Here is a 16,584-nt window from a genome sequence, read left to right as displayed (position 1 = left end):
TATTTTACAAAACAGCTGTGAGTGACGAACTAGCTTTTATTAATATATTTGAAAACGGTGTGTGTGTATATGTGTGTGCAACAAAGTCAAGGTAGTTTCATATATAATACATACCGTGTTGATTTTATAAGTGCACATCACAGACGTTGTCAGACAAACTGGACAAGATGTGGAGATGCGTTCAGTTTGTATTCAGAAAAATATTACACCATTTTAAGAAAATGAATATATTTTTACCATTTCTTCGAAATGTCGTGTTATATAATAATTGGGTTAATTGAATAGTTCTATCCTGTTTATACTTTGGGTTAATTGAATAGTTCTATCCTGTTTATACTTCTCGATCTGATTGACAATTTTTTGTTTTTTTTGCTATGCCTTTTAAAACCAAAGCTTGAGCTGAAACACACACACAAAAAAATTATTTGCTGTTCTGTAAATCCAATAATGTATCTAGTGACGTCAATGCACGCGCCTACAGAAATGTTCTAGCACATTTACAATAACAGAGTTTAAGTTTAAGCCACTCACATAATCGTGTATGTATATATATATATATATATGTCTTCTTTCAAATCACTTTTTTTTAGACTCTAACCATGCAACATTTCCGTCTCTAACGATAACACTGCCATTTCTTCCATTGAGTTTTCTTTTATCTGGCCTACCTACACGTATTAAAGTGGCTTAAGGTATCTACCATTAACTCGAAACTGTTTCTTGTCGTCATGCAGTATTATTCATGTTTCCACTAGTTTGAACACAGCAGATAGCATTTGCTGAGAAATCCTCCATAAAAGACAGCTGCGTTCCTCTGGTTTTACCAGTTATGAACTTATTTCAATAAGATGAGCTTGAATTACACGTATATAAAGAATACCATAAACAAGATTATAACTGAGATAATACAAAAGAAAGGCACGTTATGAGTGATCAGGAGTAACTTCTGTTTGTTGTTATTTATTCTTTGTCATTGTTTATTATACATATTAGTTTGTATATTCTATATTTTTTAACCGCGGTATAGCGGCTCATAGAACGGCTCTGAGTTTTTCTGTTATTTAAAGTAAAACTCTTGACCGATTTCAGATGTTATTACAGTTTTGAACTCAGGAGATGAAACCCTTTCAATTGGTGTATTTGACCACATCTAAGGTCTCATAGGTTAATTTATTCTAATCCTGCCCTAAAGAATTACAGTTTCAGGGTAGCCTGGTAGAGATTCTGATGAGTTATCAAATCATGTTTGGTATTACCGCACTTCACCCTTGGTATTGTTGGTGCACAAAAATATAGCTAATAAAAAGGATGGGTAACAGATGAGAGTCATATATATATTTTTCTTTGTCTGGAATTAAAGCACATAGCTATAAAATGGGTTATGTGTGCTCTGCCCACAACGGTTGTCGAAAGTCGGTTTCTAGCGTTATACCTCCGCAGACATATTGATACACCACTGGGGGAACATATACTAATTTACTTTATCCTGCCTAGAACAATATCAAGTGCCGCAGCTATTGAGGAATCCTTCTTGGTAAAACTAAAAATATTCATTTCGAATTTGCTTTGTTTTTTTTCTAATATTAAATGATGTATTTAATTTGTTCCATGTTACTTTTAAAAGTGAATTACTTATGATAATGATTCTATTTGAATAATCATATGTATCTAGAATTAACACGACACACTAAACACATTAAATCGGTGTGAAAATATCAACACATTAATAGCACTATTTTCACTGATATTTTAAATTTAAAGCTGTATGTGTGTTTTCTTATAATAAAGCCACATCAGGCTATCTGCTCAGTCCACCGAGGGAAATCAAAGCCCTGATTTTAGGGTAGTAAATTCGTAGATTTACCGCTGTACCAGCGGGGGACAAAATTTAAAGGTGTCAAATTTTGTTATAAAAGTTAAGAACAATGTCACGAAGCGTGACATGAACTTGTACGATTACGTCGCGGGTTCGAATCACCATCGCACCAAACATTCTCTTCCTTTCAGCAGTGGGGACTTCATAATGTGACGGTCAATCACACTATTTGTTCGTAAAAGAGTATCCCAAGAGTTGGCAGTGGGTGGTGATGACTAGCTGCCTCCTCTCTAATCTTACACTGCTAAATTAGGGACGGTTAGTGCAGATAGACCTCGTGTAGCTTTGCGCGAAACTCAGAAATAAATAAACAAACCATTAAGTTAACATGAAATAAAGCTAAGTGACTGACTTAAAAATGAGTATAGGTTATTCGGTGATTAATAGCCGATTTGTTCATTTATCCAGGTGATTACGAACAATTCACTTTCTGAAAAGTTGTAGGAAAGATATATTAGCTCTATTTATTTTATACCAACCGCTAGGTTGCAACGGTAACAGCGCCGTGACAGCGGTAAGCCTCTAGATTTATACTACTAAAATTAGGGGTTCGAATCCCCATTAGTAGACACAACAACAGATAGCCCGATGTAGCTTTACTATAAGAAAATACACACCAACCGCTGGAGACGCACTTTTTATATCACATTCTTGTCACAAAATTTTTACATGTTTCATACAGTAAAGAAAACCTTAAAAAGGTGAGGTTAAGACGTTTTGAAGTTGTCTCTGTATTTTATTCTTTTTGTTTAGTTTTTTTAATTTCACGCAAATTTACACGAGGGCAAGACTAGAGGAAGGGCAGCTAGTTATCATTACCCACCGCCAATTCTTGGGTTACTCTGTTACCTACGAATAGTGTGATTGACCATCACATGATAACTTCCCCACGGTTGAAAGGGCGAGCATATTTTGTGAGACGGGGTTTCGAACCCGCGACCCTCAATTTATGAGTAGAGTGCTTTAAGCCATGCTGGACCAAACGGTTTGTGAGTACGTTTCTAGGATTTCCCCCTCTCCCTTTTCCACTGGCTCTGCTGTAAGATCCTGGACTTATGACACTAAAAAGGCCATTGTGTAGTTTGTTGTGTTTTTTTTTGTTTAACAAACACCAATTAACCGAGATCTCAAACATATGGTATTTGAGAAACTTTGGAGTATCAAACGTAGCTAGATAAATCCGTGAGAAATTCCATAGGTTTTCGTCCTTCATTTTGTATCATAAACGAATTCAACAGCTGGGTGCCATTACTCGTTACGTTTTTACTCTCACGCGTGTGTTTCTGTGTATCATTTACTGTTTCCATATATAGTTATATTATCGCACGCAAACTGAAATACACACAATGAGATAAACGTACATACTACGAGTCCGTCGTGTAAGCGATAAGCCTTAGTAGATATTTCATAAAAAATAAATATGATACGAAAAAAAATGTGTTAAGATGGTCAACATAGATTCGTATATTTTTAAGTAATGTTTGTTTTTCGACAGTTTGTCACGATTTACGCAAAGGATTAAAAAGCACAGTGTATGTAATAGCATGCTCTAAGGCAGTGACTACTTATATTCCTAAACTATATTTTTACAGTTCTGCAATAGATTTAACAGTAAATACGTGTCATATAAATACATATATATTTATAACTAGCATGTTATAACGTGATAGTCAATCCCATTATTCGTTGATAAAAGAGTAACCCGAGAGATAGTGGTGTCTTAAACTAGTAAATTAGGGATGGCTATTGCAGATAACCCTCGTGTAGCTTTGCACGAAATTGAAAACAAACAATCAAATAGGTGTATTTACTAAATCGTTGGTTGAAATCAATCTAAACTTTTTTTTTAAATAAATAAAACAATACTTTCTAGTTCTACAAATTAATGAATTGTCCCTATGGGCCAACGGTAAGTTCAGGGACTGACAGTGTTAAAATCCGGGGTTAGATTCCTTGCGGTGGAGAGAGTGTAAGAAGAAGATACACACTTGTCGTCCATCCAGAAAAAAAAGAAACTTTTATAATGCTAAGAAAAAACTTCCAAAATTTTAACTGCGTCTCTTACAACTTTCTAATCAAATAAATGGGCGCGATACAACGAAGCTTATCACCACTATATTTTTAAAGAGGTATACAATACACGAGCTCATAAAGAGACTGTATATCTAGAAGAACACAGTATTCATATAGAAAATTGTCTCTAGAATTTACACTGAAATCAGTATAATGCACTAAAAGGATATAACATAAGTAGAAACGACCGTTAGTGGTAATAATCATAATTGTTTTGCCTAGTTTTCTTTATACGACTTAAGAATATGCGATTTTAATAGTCTATTCGAAAAAAAAAAAACCTTTAATATTTAACCCTTAAGCGATTTCGTGTGAGTTCCTAAGTTAACGTATCATGAAGCTCTTGGTCTATTTACGATATATCAACTTAATGGTTTTAACAACCAAACGTCACTGAGGGTTAAATATAACACGAAGCTTAACTAACCCTGAGGTTTATATAACAGTGTAACATATTGAATATGTAAACACATTGCTAAACTTGCAACGGACTAAATTGAAGAGCACTGTGCTGTTTGGTATTAAGCACAAAGCTACACGAAAGACTATCTGTGTTCTGTCCACCACGAGTATCAAAACCCGATTTCTAGCAGTATAAGTCCGCAAACACACCGCAGGTAGTGTAGTATAAACAATATAAAATTATCTTGTACGTAAAATCACGTTTTGAATATTGCTTTCCACGATACTTGCAGTAAAAACAGCTTCCTGTTTGATTTATTAACTCCACAGATCGTACAACACGGATTTCTTTACTGTACCTTTTGAAACAGGTTCTCTTGTTCTTTTTATCTCTAGAGCTCTCTAGAGAAGAAGAATGGAAGTTTGGGTTTCCCGGTTCTTGATATAAATACGGTTCAAATTGGTTTAGCAGGAAATCAATGTTGCCGGTAAGGCGCTTACATTCAAAGACACATAAATAACTCATACCACTACGTTTAACTTGGGAATAAACAAAGGCATAAGGCGTATACCAAACTGGCTAGCACTTCTTTCCAGAGGGAGCTGTTGAGAGCATTGGACGTAATTTTTTTTTTAAATCTGAGACAGAGATATTATAAATTTTTGTTTCTGTAGATTATAAGGTTTTTATGGAAAAAATAAACGTTATTTCGTTTTTATTGGTGTTAAATAAAGACAGTATTGGAGTGTTATTTTATTTAATTTTGGTTAGACTGGTTTGATTTCTTCATTTCTTTGTTTTTAAGTGCAAATCTACACATAGACCTGTCATTGCCGTGCTCACAGAGACTATCGAAACCCGAATTTTTAGCGTTACGAGCCCCGAGGCTCATCTCTGAGCCACAAGGGCAGACGGTTAGTCCAAATACACCTTGAAAATCTTATAAGTGCAGGTACAACTATACCTAAATCTACGACATTAGGCTTAGCGCAGAGTGTTCAGCACATAATCAAAGTCTATGTCGTCACGTCTGGTCATGTTCTAACTGAAGACCATACATCTTGAAAATAATCCTGCAGCACACTTTCCATCAAACTACTTTCACTAACTCTTCTTTGCATGCTCTCAGTGGCACAGCGATATATTTGCGGAGTTACAACGCTAGAAACAAGGTTTCGATACCTGTCTTGAGAAGAGCATAGACAGCCCTTTGTGTCTAACTTCAAACAAGCAAGTCAGACATACTTTTCACAATCCGTATTGTGAACAAGGATAACGATTTCCCAGCATCCTTTTCAAAAGTCCAATTATAGAAGAATTCATAGATGCTACGTCCAGCGACTTCATCGGTATATTTTTGTATAGAATAGCGTAAATACCCATTTTTTTGTGTTATTTTTTTCTAGCTGCTGAGCTGGGTGGCGATTAAACGGGAAGCGTGGCTGGAAGCCAGGCTTTTGTGAATTCATATTATTTTGGAACTCGTTTTCAGGCGGAGATCATTGTTGGTACGTTGCGTACTGTTGCCCCTAACCAGTGGATGCCTTTAGCCACTAACCTTGTTTTCGTGGACTCTCTCCTGTTTCAAGATGCCACACTTTACTTACTGGTACTTAACTTGTTGTAGATTTATTTCTGGGTTGATTCTCTTCCTGCAGGTTATTCCATATTTCTTTGTTGTCCAATACCATTAACTTCAAGGGTAACATTCCTAATTTTGAAGTTGTAACCTAGAGGGAATGCAGCTAGTCTTCTCCGCCCACCGCCAACTCTTAAACTACTCTTTTACCATTAAATAATGGGATTGACAGTCACATTATAACATACCTCGTAGCAGAAACGATGAACATGTTCGGCGACAGGTATTGATTCCGCATTCTACAGCTTTAATCCCCTACCCTACGCTAGGCTTTCGTAAACTGCACAAATATATTTATTATAACATGCGCAAAGTGACGCGCTTGGATTATAATAATTTGATTCGCATCTACGTTTAACGTTTAACCCAGTTAATAGCCTGGCGGAGGAAAATGACCATTGATAAGTCATTCAAATAATCGAAATAGTGCCCTTTGCCACAAGTAAAGCTAATAGAGCTGTAATATGTAATCATGGACATTTTGATTACAAGGCAAGAGTTTCAATCACCGTTCTATACAAATCACTTAGAATGTTATGTGCAGTTTTATCTCCTTGTCTAATGAAAAAAATATATATATTTATTGAAAAAGGTTCAGAGGAAGAATAATTGGATTATTCCATGGACGGAAGATTGTCTTATAGAATGAGAATAATATCTCTACTTATTTGTTGTTAACAGAATGGTAATAGCTGATCTCGTTGAAGTTTACAAGATCACTCAGAGTATCAAAAGATAAAAAAAAACCTCTGACATCTTTGTCCTTATTCTCAAGTTGACGCAGATATAAGATTTAGAAACAAAAACAGGTTACAGTCCTGTTAAGACACTTTTATTTTTCTAGCTTCGTGATTGGCTTGTGAAATGATGTAGGTATAATTTTATTGTGTTTTATCAAAGATGGATGTACAAGAACAGCCGTAAGGTATCAGGGTGTCCCTTAATGTCCTTACGTTATGCTATTACAACTCATAAAAACTAATCTTTTAATCTGCTTACTGAAAGGGATAACATTTTATTTGACAAAATTTTACCTAAATTCTTTCAACTCAATAATGATTTAGGAACTTATAGAAAAATTGAGAATTTTATAATCATTGGAAACATAAACTAATTACGTTCTTGCAACGGGTGTTTTGTACGAGTTTCATTTTAACAGAATAATTTTCGTGAATATAAATACTTTTTGATAATTAAAGAGTTAAGATGTCTTAGGTTAATCACAATTCCAGGTTTTGATTACCTTCTGATCAAACATTTCTACAGAGAATGTTAGTGCCCCACTTTTGACTTGATGTTATGTTCAATTCATTGGCTAACCTAACTAGGCCTAAATCTAAATAATATGTTAACACTAAGACAATTGCCTTACTCACTAAGCCTACGAGATATCTAAAATCTAAAATAGCAGTCTAAGTTTCTATTCGTTTATTGATTCTCTTCGAATTACTCCTAGATAAAGACGATTATGAATAATCTTTTGATTATTTTCTTAGTAACTATAATCCGTTCTCTAACAGCCCTTTCTCGAAATATTGCCCCCCCACTAGTACAGCGGTATGTCTCCGGATTTACAACGCTAAAATCAGGGGTTCGACTCCCCTCGGTGGGCTGAGCAGATAGCCTTTGTGGCTTTGCTAAAAGAAAAACACACACAAACACACTCGAAATATTGTAATATTTGATATTATTTTAACGTTTTTCTTGCTATTTTGAAAAATTCCAAACCACAAAAAATTCTATCGACCAAGTTAGTAATACATGATTTAAAATATTAGTAAAGAAACACTTATATTAAAGAACATCATAATATCTTTTTTTTTCTTTTCTTTTCATTAACCGTTAGCTCATGCAACTGGTTTTAATGTTTTATTATCTTCTCCTTTTTTCACGATAATTGAGTATTTGAAAACACAATTTTTACGATTTAACCTCATGGAGATCTATTTCAGATTCTTCAGTTTTGTTATAAACATTGGAATGTAAAGATGACAATAAAATTCAACCGAAATATAAAAGTATTAATATAATTTTGCCGACATTTTACTCTAAACTGAGTGACGGACATCAGTTTCGGTTGAATTAAAAAAGGCCTAGACAGAACAGTGATGCGAACTTCTTATATATTTAAACGATCAATAATACGGAACTCCACCCATCTGCCTATCTATTGTATTCCATTTTTTATATAAAACCCGAGTACTAATATAAAAAGTGTTTTAGGTTACTTAGAGTTTGTTAGTCATTCAGCTGGGATCTTATTTCTGAGACATCGATGATGTTTGTACACTTAAAATAATATTAACACAGTTGTCGTATCGAAAATCTGTTGGCCTCAGGGGATAATTGAAGCTAACCTACGTGAATTTTAATACATACTTGGAACATTTATCAATATTTCTGAGTTAGCTTTAGATAACAACTTACAGTTAATGTAGAGTGGGCTGGAGTTGTATAAAAATAACTGATCACACAATTTACAATCTGATATCTGTAATAATTCATTACAACAAACCTCTGTCGTCACCTACCTTTAGAAATGGATAGCTGTCTCGAGCTCTCGTGTTTACGCATATACCAAAGTGTGTGATGAAACAACTTTTCTTTCGCACTATTAATTTATAACAGAGAAGTTGCATTCTCTTTACTTTAACCAACTTTAAAAGTTCTTTGTTCCATTGTATATTTTATTGTTTTATAAGAATATAACTATTTTGATACAAGGAAAATCTAAAAGAAAAACGTTAAACATTTCAGGAAGTACTTGTATCCTCTGTATTCCTTTGCTACGCCCCACGTAATTTATGGTTTAAAATATATATATAAAAGCACACTTCCTCCGTTCGTTACGTCACATCTAATCCAAGTTTAAAATATATCAAAAAAATCCTACGCTTTTATGACTTGAGCTGTACCACAGATAATACATAAGTAACTGAAAATATATATCAATAAAAATTGACGATACCTTTGAACCTGCTAGGGTAAGCCATTTGCTCAGTGGCTCAGCGGTAAGTCTGAAGGCGTATAACACCAGAAACCAGGTTTAGTTTGTTCGTATGTTTGTTTGTTTTTAATTTCGCGCAAAGCTACTCAAGGGCTATCTGCGCTAGTCGTTCCTAATTTAGCAGTGTAACACTAGAGGGAAGGCAGCTAGTCAACACCACCCACCGCCAACTCTTGGACTACTCTTTTACCAACGAATAGTGGATTGACCGTCACGTTATAACGCCCCCACGGCTGAAAGGGCAAGCATGTTTGATTCGACTGGGATTCGAGCCCGCTACCTTCGGATCACGAGTCGAACACCTTAACCCTCCTGGCCATGCCGGGTCATCCAGGTTTAGATTACATATACATATACTTGTGCAGCTTTGCACTCAACAACAACTAATGAATACATCAGCGAGAAAGATGGGGTAATTTTCACGTGACATAGTGTATTTTACGAATTATTTTATGAATAAATTTTCGTTTTATTAATCTCTGAACTCTACGAAACATTTAATAAAGATGTATTAATTACGACTGTTATTATGGCATCTTGTTTTATTTTATAACAACACTGTTACTGTGACACCTGTGTTGTCGGACAAACTGATGTTTTTAACAGTTTAAGGATCACAATTTTTGAAATTAATTATATTGTAGTATATTATATGTAACACTTTAAACAGCCAATGCTAAGACAAAAATCTGTGTACATTTTCCAGAACACTTACCGATAACATGTTTAAATGGTTATGGACGTTATGTATTTTACATTACTGTAAACTTGCTGAGACCCACAAAACATTTGTGGCCAGCTAAGCGTCTTTGCTTTAACCCTACTTCTTTAAATACTGGACTTATAAAATAACACAAAGAAATTCTATTCGCAAACTACCGATATCCATAAATCCACTTGTCTTAGGTTTAATATTGATTTAGTCTTTATTAAGTACGGTCTATGTTCATAAAGAGACAAATTAACACTTTAACTTGTGTACATTGTTTGCTCTAACTTTATTAAAGATAAACTTTACTGTACTTAACACTATCAATAAACAAACTTATAATGTTATTCTACGACCTAACGCTGCACTGTTTTAAACGTTTTAATAATAATTTAATATGATACTGTACAAAATGTCTACTAAAATATCTTACATTCGCCTTTTATTTACGACCATTGACGTGCGCGCGCATTTTCAGGACAGATAGTAACTGAGCATCATTATAACATATTATATTGTAATTAACAGAGCGCAGTACGGACATACTTTTCATATATGTGTACATAAATCATTATTAATTACAGTCACTATCCTTTACATTATAGCTCAAACCCCTATTTTTTTTCTAACTACAGAAAGATTCGTCGTAATCATCGTAAGAGTAGGTTCAATACGGTGCCTCAAACTTGCTAACCTTAACTCAAAATAAATGTATTATCGCCATATCTGTGACGGCCAGGTGGGTTAAAGCACTCGACTCGTAATCCGAGGGTCGCAAGTTCGAATACCAGTCGTACCAAATATGCTCGCCCTTTCAGATGTGGGGGCTTTATAATGTGACAGTCGATCCCACTATTCGTTGGTAAAAGAGTAGCCCAAGTATTGGTGGTGGGTGGTGATGACAAGCTGCCTTCCCTCTAGTCTAACACTGCTAAATTAGGAATGGCTAGCGTAGATAGCCTCGCTTAGCTTTGCGCGACATTCAAAGCAAACCAAACAATCCATCTCTATGTAACTAACCAGTTATCAGGATTTTTCTATATTTTCGCTCTCATTTTTTTTTCAGCTTAGCTTCTCGTAAACAAAATTCGCATAAATGTCAGATCTTGATAAATCTGAAATATACGTGCAAAGTGAATATAATTTAAAGTAATGCAAATACATTTGAATAATGTTGGCGTTAAACACACAATATGGAAAAAAAGATTTATTTTCTACAAAAATAATCATAACTCGTCTTAGAACAAATGTAATTTCTTACTTTTTGTTTGTTGTAGAGGGCGTAGCTACCCAAAAACGTAGCAGAGAAATTACAAGTTATATTGCCTCATAAAAACAATCCTTTTACATTTCCTTGTGGTGAAATCCATTGTTTGTTTCACTGGTGTGTTATTAGTTTAGAACTTGCACTGGAATCCTGTCAGCTTTTTAAATACGTTTTTATAAACTATTTATGCACTGCATTGTGTGTCGTCGGTCACAGAGTCTGTGATAATACACACACACACACACGTAAAAAATTCTGTTATCGTTCAAGTAAGTCCATTAATTAGTGACGAGACCCTTTAAGAATCTTACACAGGAGGTGACATTTATATAAACAGAAGAGAAACAGAAAAATTACTCAATACCACATACTGTGTGATCCCCTGGTGGTTGTGAACGGTATAAAACAAAATTGTAATTTAAGGGTTAAAATGTATTATTTGTAAACTCCGTTTCCCCGGCGTGGCCAGATAGTTAGAACTTTTGATTTGTAATCCAAGGGTCACGGGTTCGAATTCTCGTTCCATCAAACATACTCGCCCTTTCAGTCGTGGGAGCGTTAGCATGTAACGTTTAATCCCACTATTCGTTAGTAAAAGAGTTGGTAGTGGGTGGTGGTAACTAACTGTCATCCCTCTATTTTTATACTGGTAAATTAGGAACTATTAACGCAGATAGCTGTCGTGTAGCTTTGCGCGGAAATTAACAAACAAAAACAAAGCAATCTCAGTTTTTTTCAGGTAACAGTGCTTTGGTAAAGACGCATTTCTATTACAAGCACATATATATATATTGTCGAGAGAAAACTGAATAACAACGTACTGGCACTAACTTAAGAAAGTATAAACAAACTTTTAGGCATGCTCAAAAGATCAACAATAACGTAATACTTTTAAACAAATAAAGAATGCTATTTAAATAAACTTGCATGCTCTTTATAGCACATATACTGCAATCACAAAACGTCCCCCGCTAGTACAGCGGTACGTCTACGGATTTACAACACTAAAATCAGGGGTTTGATTCCTCTCAGTGGACTCAGCAGATAGTCCGATGTACCTTAGCTATAAGAAAACACACACACTCAATCACAAAATTCGGTTATTCCATGCTTCTATTTTACCTTGAATAATTTCTCATCTTTGCAAAAAAAAAAAAAAAGAATTGTGTGACACTTGCTTATTTGTAATACGAACGAGGACATTTTTACCGCAACTCAGATAAAGTATTGGAAATTAAAAAACTTAACCTTCGTTTTGTCACTCTTCCATGCATTAGTTCTTACTCTCACTTTAATTAACTGTCAGTCGATGACAGCATAGACTCTTAGATCTATCTCCTCATTTAATTAAATACCTATATGGATGATATTTTGACGAAGCAGAAGTGAAAGGAACACGCACCTCTTAAATATTCGAAGCAATGAGGAAATACAAAGTGCTTCTTAGAAACCGGAGTTAACTAATTTAGTTAGCTAGATATTGTTGCCAGAAAACAAAGAAAACATTAGCGGCGCCCTTATGAGTTCTCAGAGGTAAATGAAAATTTATTTGACACCAAAGAGGTTGGGGGTGGGTGGAGTAAAGAAGTTAAATTAGGATATTTTCAAAGTATATGTGCTTTAATGATATATAAATATATATATATTAGACAGTGTTAGATTTTTCTCCAAACGTGTGCGATCAATAGCCATATTTGTTTGTAGGTAAGCACAAAGCAGTGAGCTACCTGTGCTCTACCCGCCATGGGTATCGAAATCCGCTGTGTTACCGATAATTAAGAGAAAATGCTTGTTTGTTTTAGTTATATATGTGCTTTATACATTAAGGTTATAAACACTAATGGTTTACAGTGGAAATACAGTTTACAAACAGCCTAGTATCATTGTATATCATCATATATATATAATACAATTAATATTAATTGACTATTAGTTACCTATTTAGAAGGAAACTAAAAATAAACTTAGTAAAGACAGCATCTAATTAAAATACTTTGCTTGAGTTCATAATTCTAAAGATTAAATAGATTTTTAATTAATCAATGGATGGTACCATTAAGAGGATATTGAAGCTAAAACACGGTCCCGTTGTCGTGAAGGTTAACACTCGTCCAGGTGTTAACGCACAACTTAACAGTGTCCGGAAAGAGAAACATGTATTACTTTGTATCTGTTGCATTTTACGACAAGCGTGCCTCCTATAGTCTTTCTCAAATATATATTGGACACAGTTTGTTCAGGTTTACCACAAAGCTTACCCTAACGTACCAAATACTGTTGGTCGCTTACAATTATTATGAATGACGAACAGATTATTGCTTTCTAGATTAAATATTCCATAGTAAGGTTCAGTAGTAAATTATGTGAAACATCTCTAATTTGATGAAAGTTTTCATACAACAATAACGTGATCGTATATTGGATAATGAACTTATAAAAATTTCGATAGTGTAAAACAAACTTTCTCATATCATAATAATGAATTTATATTATATGAGAATCAAATCGAAATAAGACATGGATAGAGTATAAGAAAAAACAAAATCACATAAATATCTCAATAGTTTGGTATGCTTAGAATCTAATTATATCAGCAATAAAACATGTTGCGACATAATAGTTACTGCAGTCTTGAGACTTATTAAAATATGGTGCAACATATATTATTCGCTGCAGGCAGAATGTTTTACAAAACATGTTGAGAGGTAACAATTACTGCAGTCTTGAGACTTATTAAAATATGGTGCGACATATATTATTGACTACAGGCAGAATGTTTTACAAAACATGTTGAGAGATAACAATTACTGCAGTCTTGAGACTTATTAAAATATGGTGCGACATATATTATTGACTACAGGCAGAATGTTTTACAAAACATGTTGAGAGATAACAATTACTGCAGTCTTGAGACTTATTAAAATATGGTGCAACATATATTATTGAATACAGGCAGAATGTTTTACAAAACATGTTGAGAGATAACAATTACTGCAGTCTTGAGACTTATTAAAATATGGTGCGACATATATTATTGGCTGCAGGCAGAATGTTTTACAAAACATGTTGCTACGTAATAGTTACTACAGTCTTGAGGTTTATTAAAATATGTTTTACAAAACATGTTGCGACACAATAGTTACTTTGGTCTTGCGATTTGTTAAAATATGGTGCAACATATATTATTGGCTACAGGCACAATGTTTTACAAAACATGTGACATAAAGGCGCATTTGTGATATATATAATTTCTTGTGTTAAGGTGTTTTTATGATATGTATAGTAATTGTGTGAGTTGCTTTTACGATATATAGAATTAGTTATTTTTCCGACACATAAAATTAGTTGTGTCATTGTGGTTTTTGTCAAACATAGAATTAGTTGTATCATTGTGGTTTTTGTCAAACATAGAATTAGTTGTGTCCATGTCTTTTTGTGACATATAGAATTAGTTGTGTCCATGTCTTTTTGTGACATATAGAATTAGTTGTGTCCATGTCATTTTGTGGCATATAGAATTAGTAGTTTGAATATGATTTCTCGTTAAGCTATGGCTACGTACATATATATATAGTTTGTTTAATCCGAAGCTAAAATGCAGAGTAGCATTTCAAGTATGGAATTTCATTGTGATATCTTTCCGCTATCTCAGTGAACTATAATGTAGTCACTACATTTGATCTAAGTTCGATCTTACAAGTAAAATCTTAGTGATGTTTTTGTCTATTCTATTTTGACTCTTGTGCTCAACTTAAAAAATGGGTGGTTTTCTGGAAGGATATTATTTTCCAATAAACAATATTATGTAATAAATGGGATAAGAGAAAGACGTAAATCTCTATAAAAACAAAGAATCATTAGTTCGAGAATAAGAAACGATAAACAACGTTTCACCTACCTGTTTCCCATTACTGCTTTGCCTTTGGTGTCACGACGTTTTTCGATTACCACCGTATTTCACGCTTCATTCAGCCAATGAACGGTATTAACTGTAAGCCAACCTCTCCACCTTGTTTTAGATACGATGTTCGCAATGTATGCTCTAAGACTGAAAAATGTGTAAATAATTTAAAGGTCTATTTTCACCTACTAGCTTTACGACGTAATAATTTATATCAGGTCATAGTAACGCAATGTTGTTATAGAAATTGTGACTCGTGATTAATTGACACATAACGTTTAAAAACCTGAGTATAAATTTTTATCTTGCTGCGTAAATAACGCAATTTTTTATAGACTGTAGCGCCTTGGAAAGCGATTCAACAACTTGAACTTTACAAGAGAAATCTGATATCTGAAATTTTAGAAACCGAATCATTAAAACGTTGTACTTAAATCAAATAATAAATAATACAGTTTTGTATTTTCTCCTGTATATTCGTGGACAGTTTTGGAAAAGAAATCAAACATTGTATATCATTTTTTTTCGCGAATCTACGACTTAGTCGTAGCATATAAGGAGTTACAATCATCAAATTCGATATTGTAAGGCTTAGAGAAATGTGATGTGTTTTCTAGTTCATGCATGCCTTAGTAAGAGGTTTACCGTTATCAACAGATGTTCACACTTTCGCGCAGGTCAACACTTGGGAGTGGTTATCCAGAAGTTTATCCGAAATCACCTAATCCGTTTGTGATTTTTTAAAACAGTTTCCGATAATAAGTTAATATTTGTATTTACGCAACAATTAATAAGCCTGATGCAGCTGCAACATCAGTAGTAAAGAACGCCAGTAATGCGATAAAGCGCAATAATATTCCACTTGTGTACAAGAGCTTCGAGCGCACCTGCAACACTGCTTCTCTTCCAGTTACGCCCGCGCGCAGTTCCCGCTCGTTGCTGCACCTAACGTGTGGCGGCGCTCGCCAGATACACAAGAGCGTCCACGAATAAGCAGACAGATTAAACAGTGTAATTCCTATGGCAGCTGTTGTATGCGTTCCCCCCCCCTCATTTCGTGAGGAATGATGGGAACATTACGCTATAAACAAAGAATAAATACTTACTAAATCTTTTGATCACCAGTCAGCTACACAAGTCCACTTACTTCAGGTTATTGAATTATTACTTATTTTTATTACTCGATGGCAAATAAATGGCATTATATGGTAGTAGTTAAATGGGGACAATGGTGGATTACTTATCATTTCATGGCATTATATAGTACTTAATTAGGGACAATGGTGGAAGGAGTTTCCTCACAAAAACTTACACGCGAATGCACCGATTGACTTGTTAATAAAAGCCCAACTGATCATTTTGCCAAATAAATACATTATAAAATGAATGCGTTTTTATAAAAGCACAAGGATTAAAAAACAACAACGATACGTTCACGTGACAAAGGCACTAGCAAAAAAAACAAAAATATGTAACAAATCACATTTGTTTAGGTATTCATACTAAAATTGAATGATACTGTATGTGAATGAAAAAACATTCGTATGAAAATATTACAATCTATGCAAATATACATAAAAAACGAAAAACCTTTCCATTTATTTCAGTTATTACATTTGTTATCTAAGTCTTCTAAAGGGTTATAGAGTCGTACCGAGAAAGATAAATATTTACTTTATTATATTAAATAAAGAAACATATGATTTTAC

The 16,584-nt window shown here is 34.2% G+C and overlaps 1 protein-coding gene across 1 annotated transcript in view; it reads right to left on the bottom strand.

The window, feature by feature from the left end:
- The window catches only part of LOC143245489 (voltage-dependent calcium channel type A subunit alpha-1-like), a 201,242-nt gene extending 185,449 nt beyond the window's left edge, over nucleotides 1–15,793 (bottom strand). Inside the window, exon 1 of the mRNA XM_076491852.1 lies at nucleotides 14,873–15,793. The gene's annotated coding sequence lies outside the window, so the exon portion shown is untranslated. The remainder of the gene's footprint in view (nucleotides 1–14,872) is intronic.
- Nucleotides 15,794–16,584: the final 791 nt, after the last annotated feature.

This window comes from Tachypleus tridentatus, chromosome 2, assembly GCF_004210375.1.
Source record: "Tachypleus tridentatus isolate NWPU-2018 chromosome 2, ASM421037v1, whole genome shotgun sequence".
NCBI classification, from domain to species: domain Eukaryota; kingdom Metazoa; phylum Arthropoda; class Merostomata; order Xiphosura; family Limulidae; genus Tachypleus; species Tachypleus tridentatus.
Note: the sequence above shows the minus strand (reverse complement) of the source record. Positions and strands in the feature narration are given on the sequence as shown.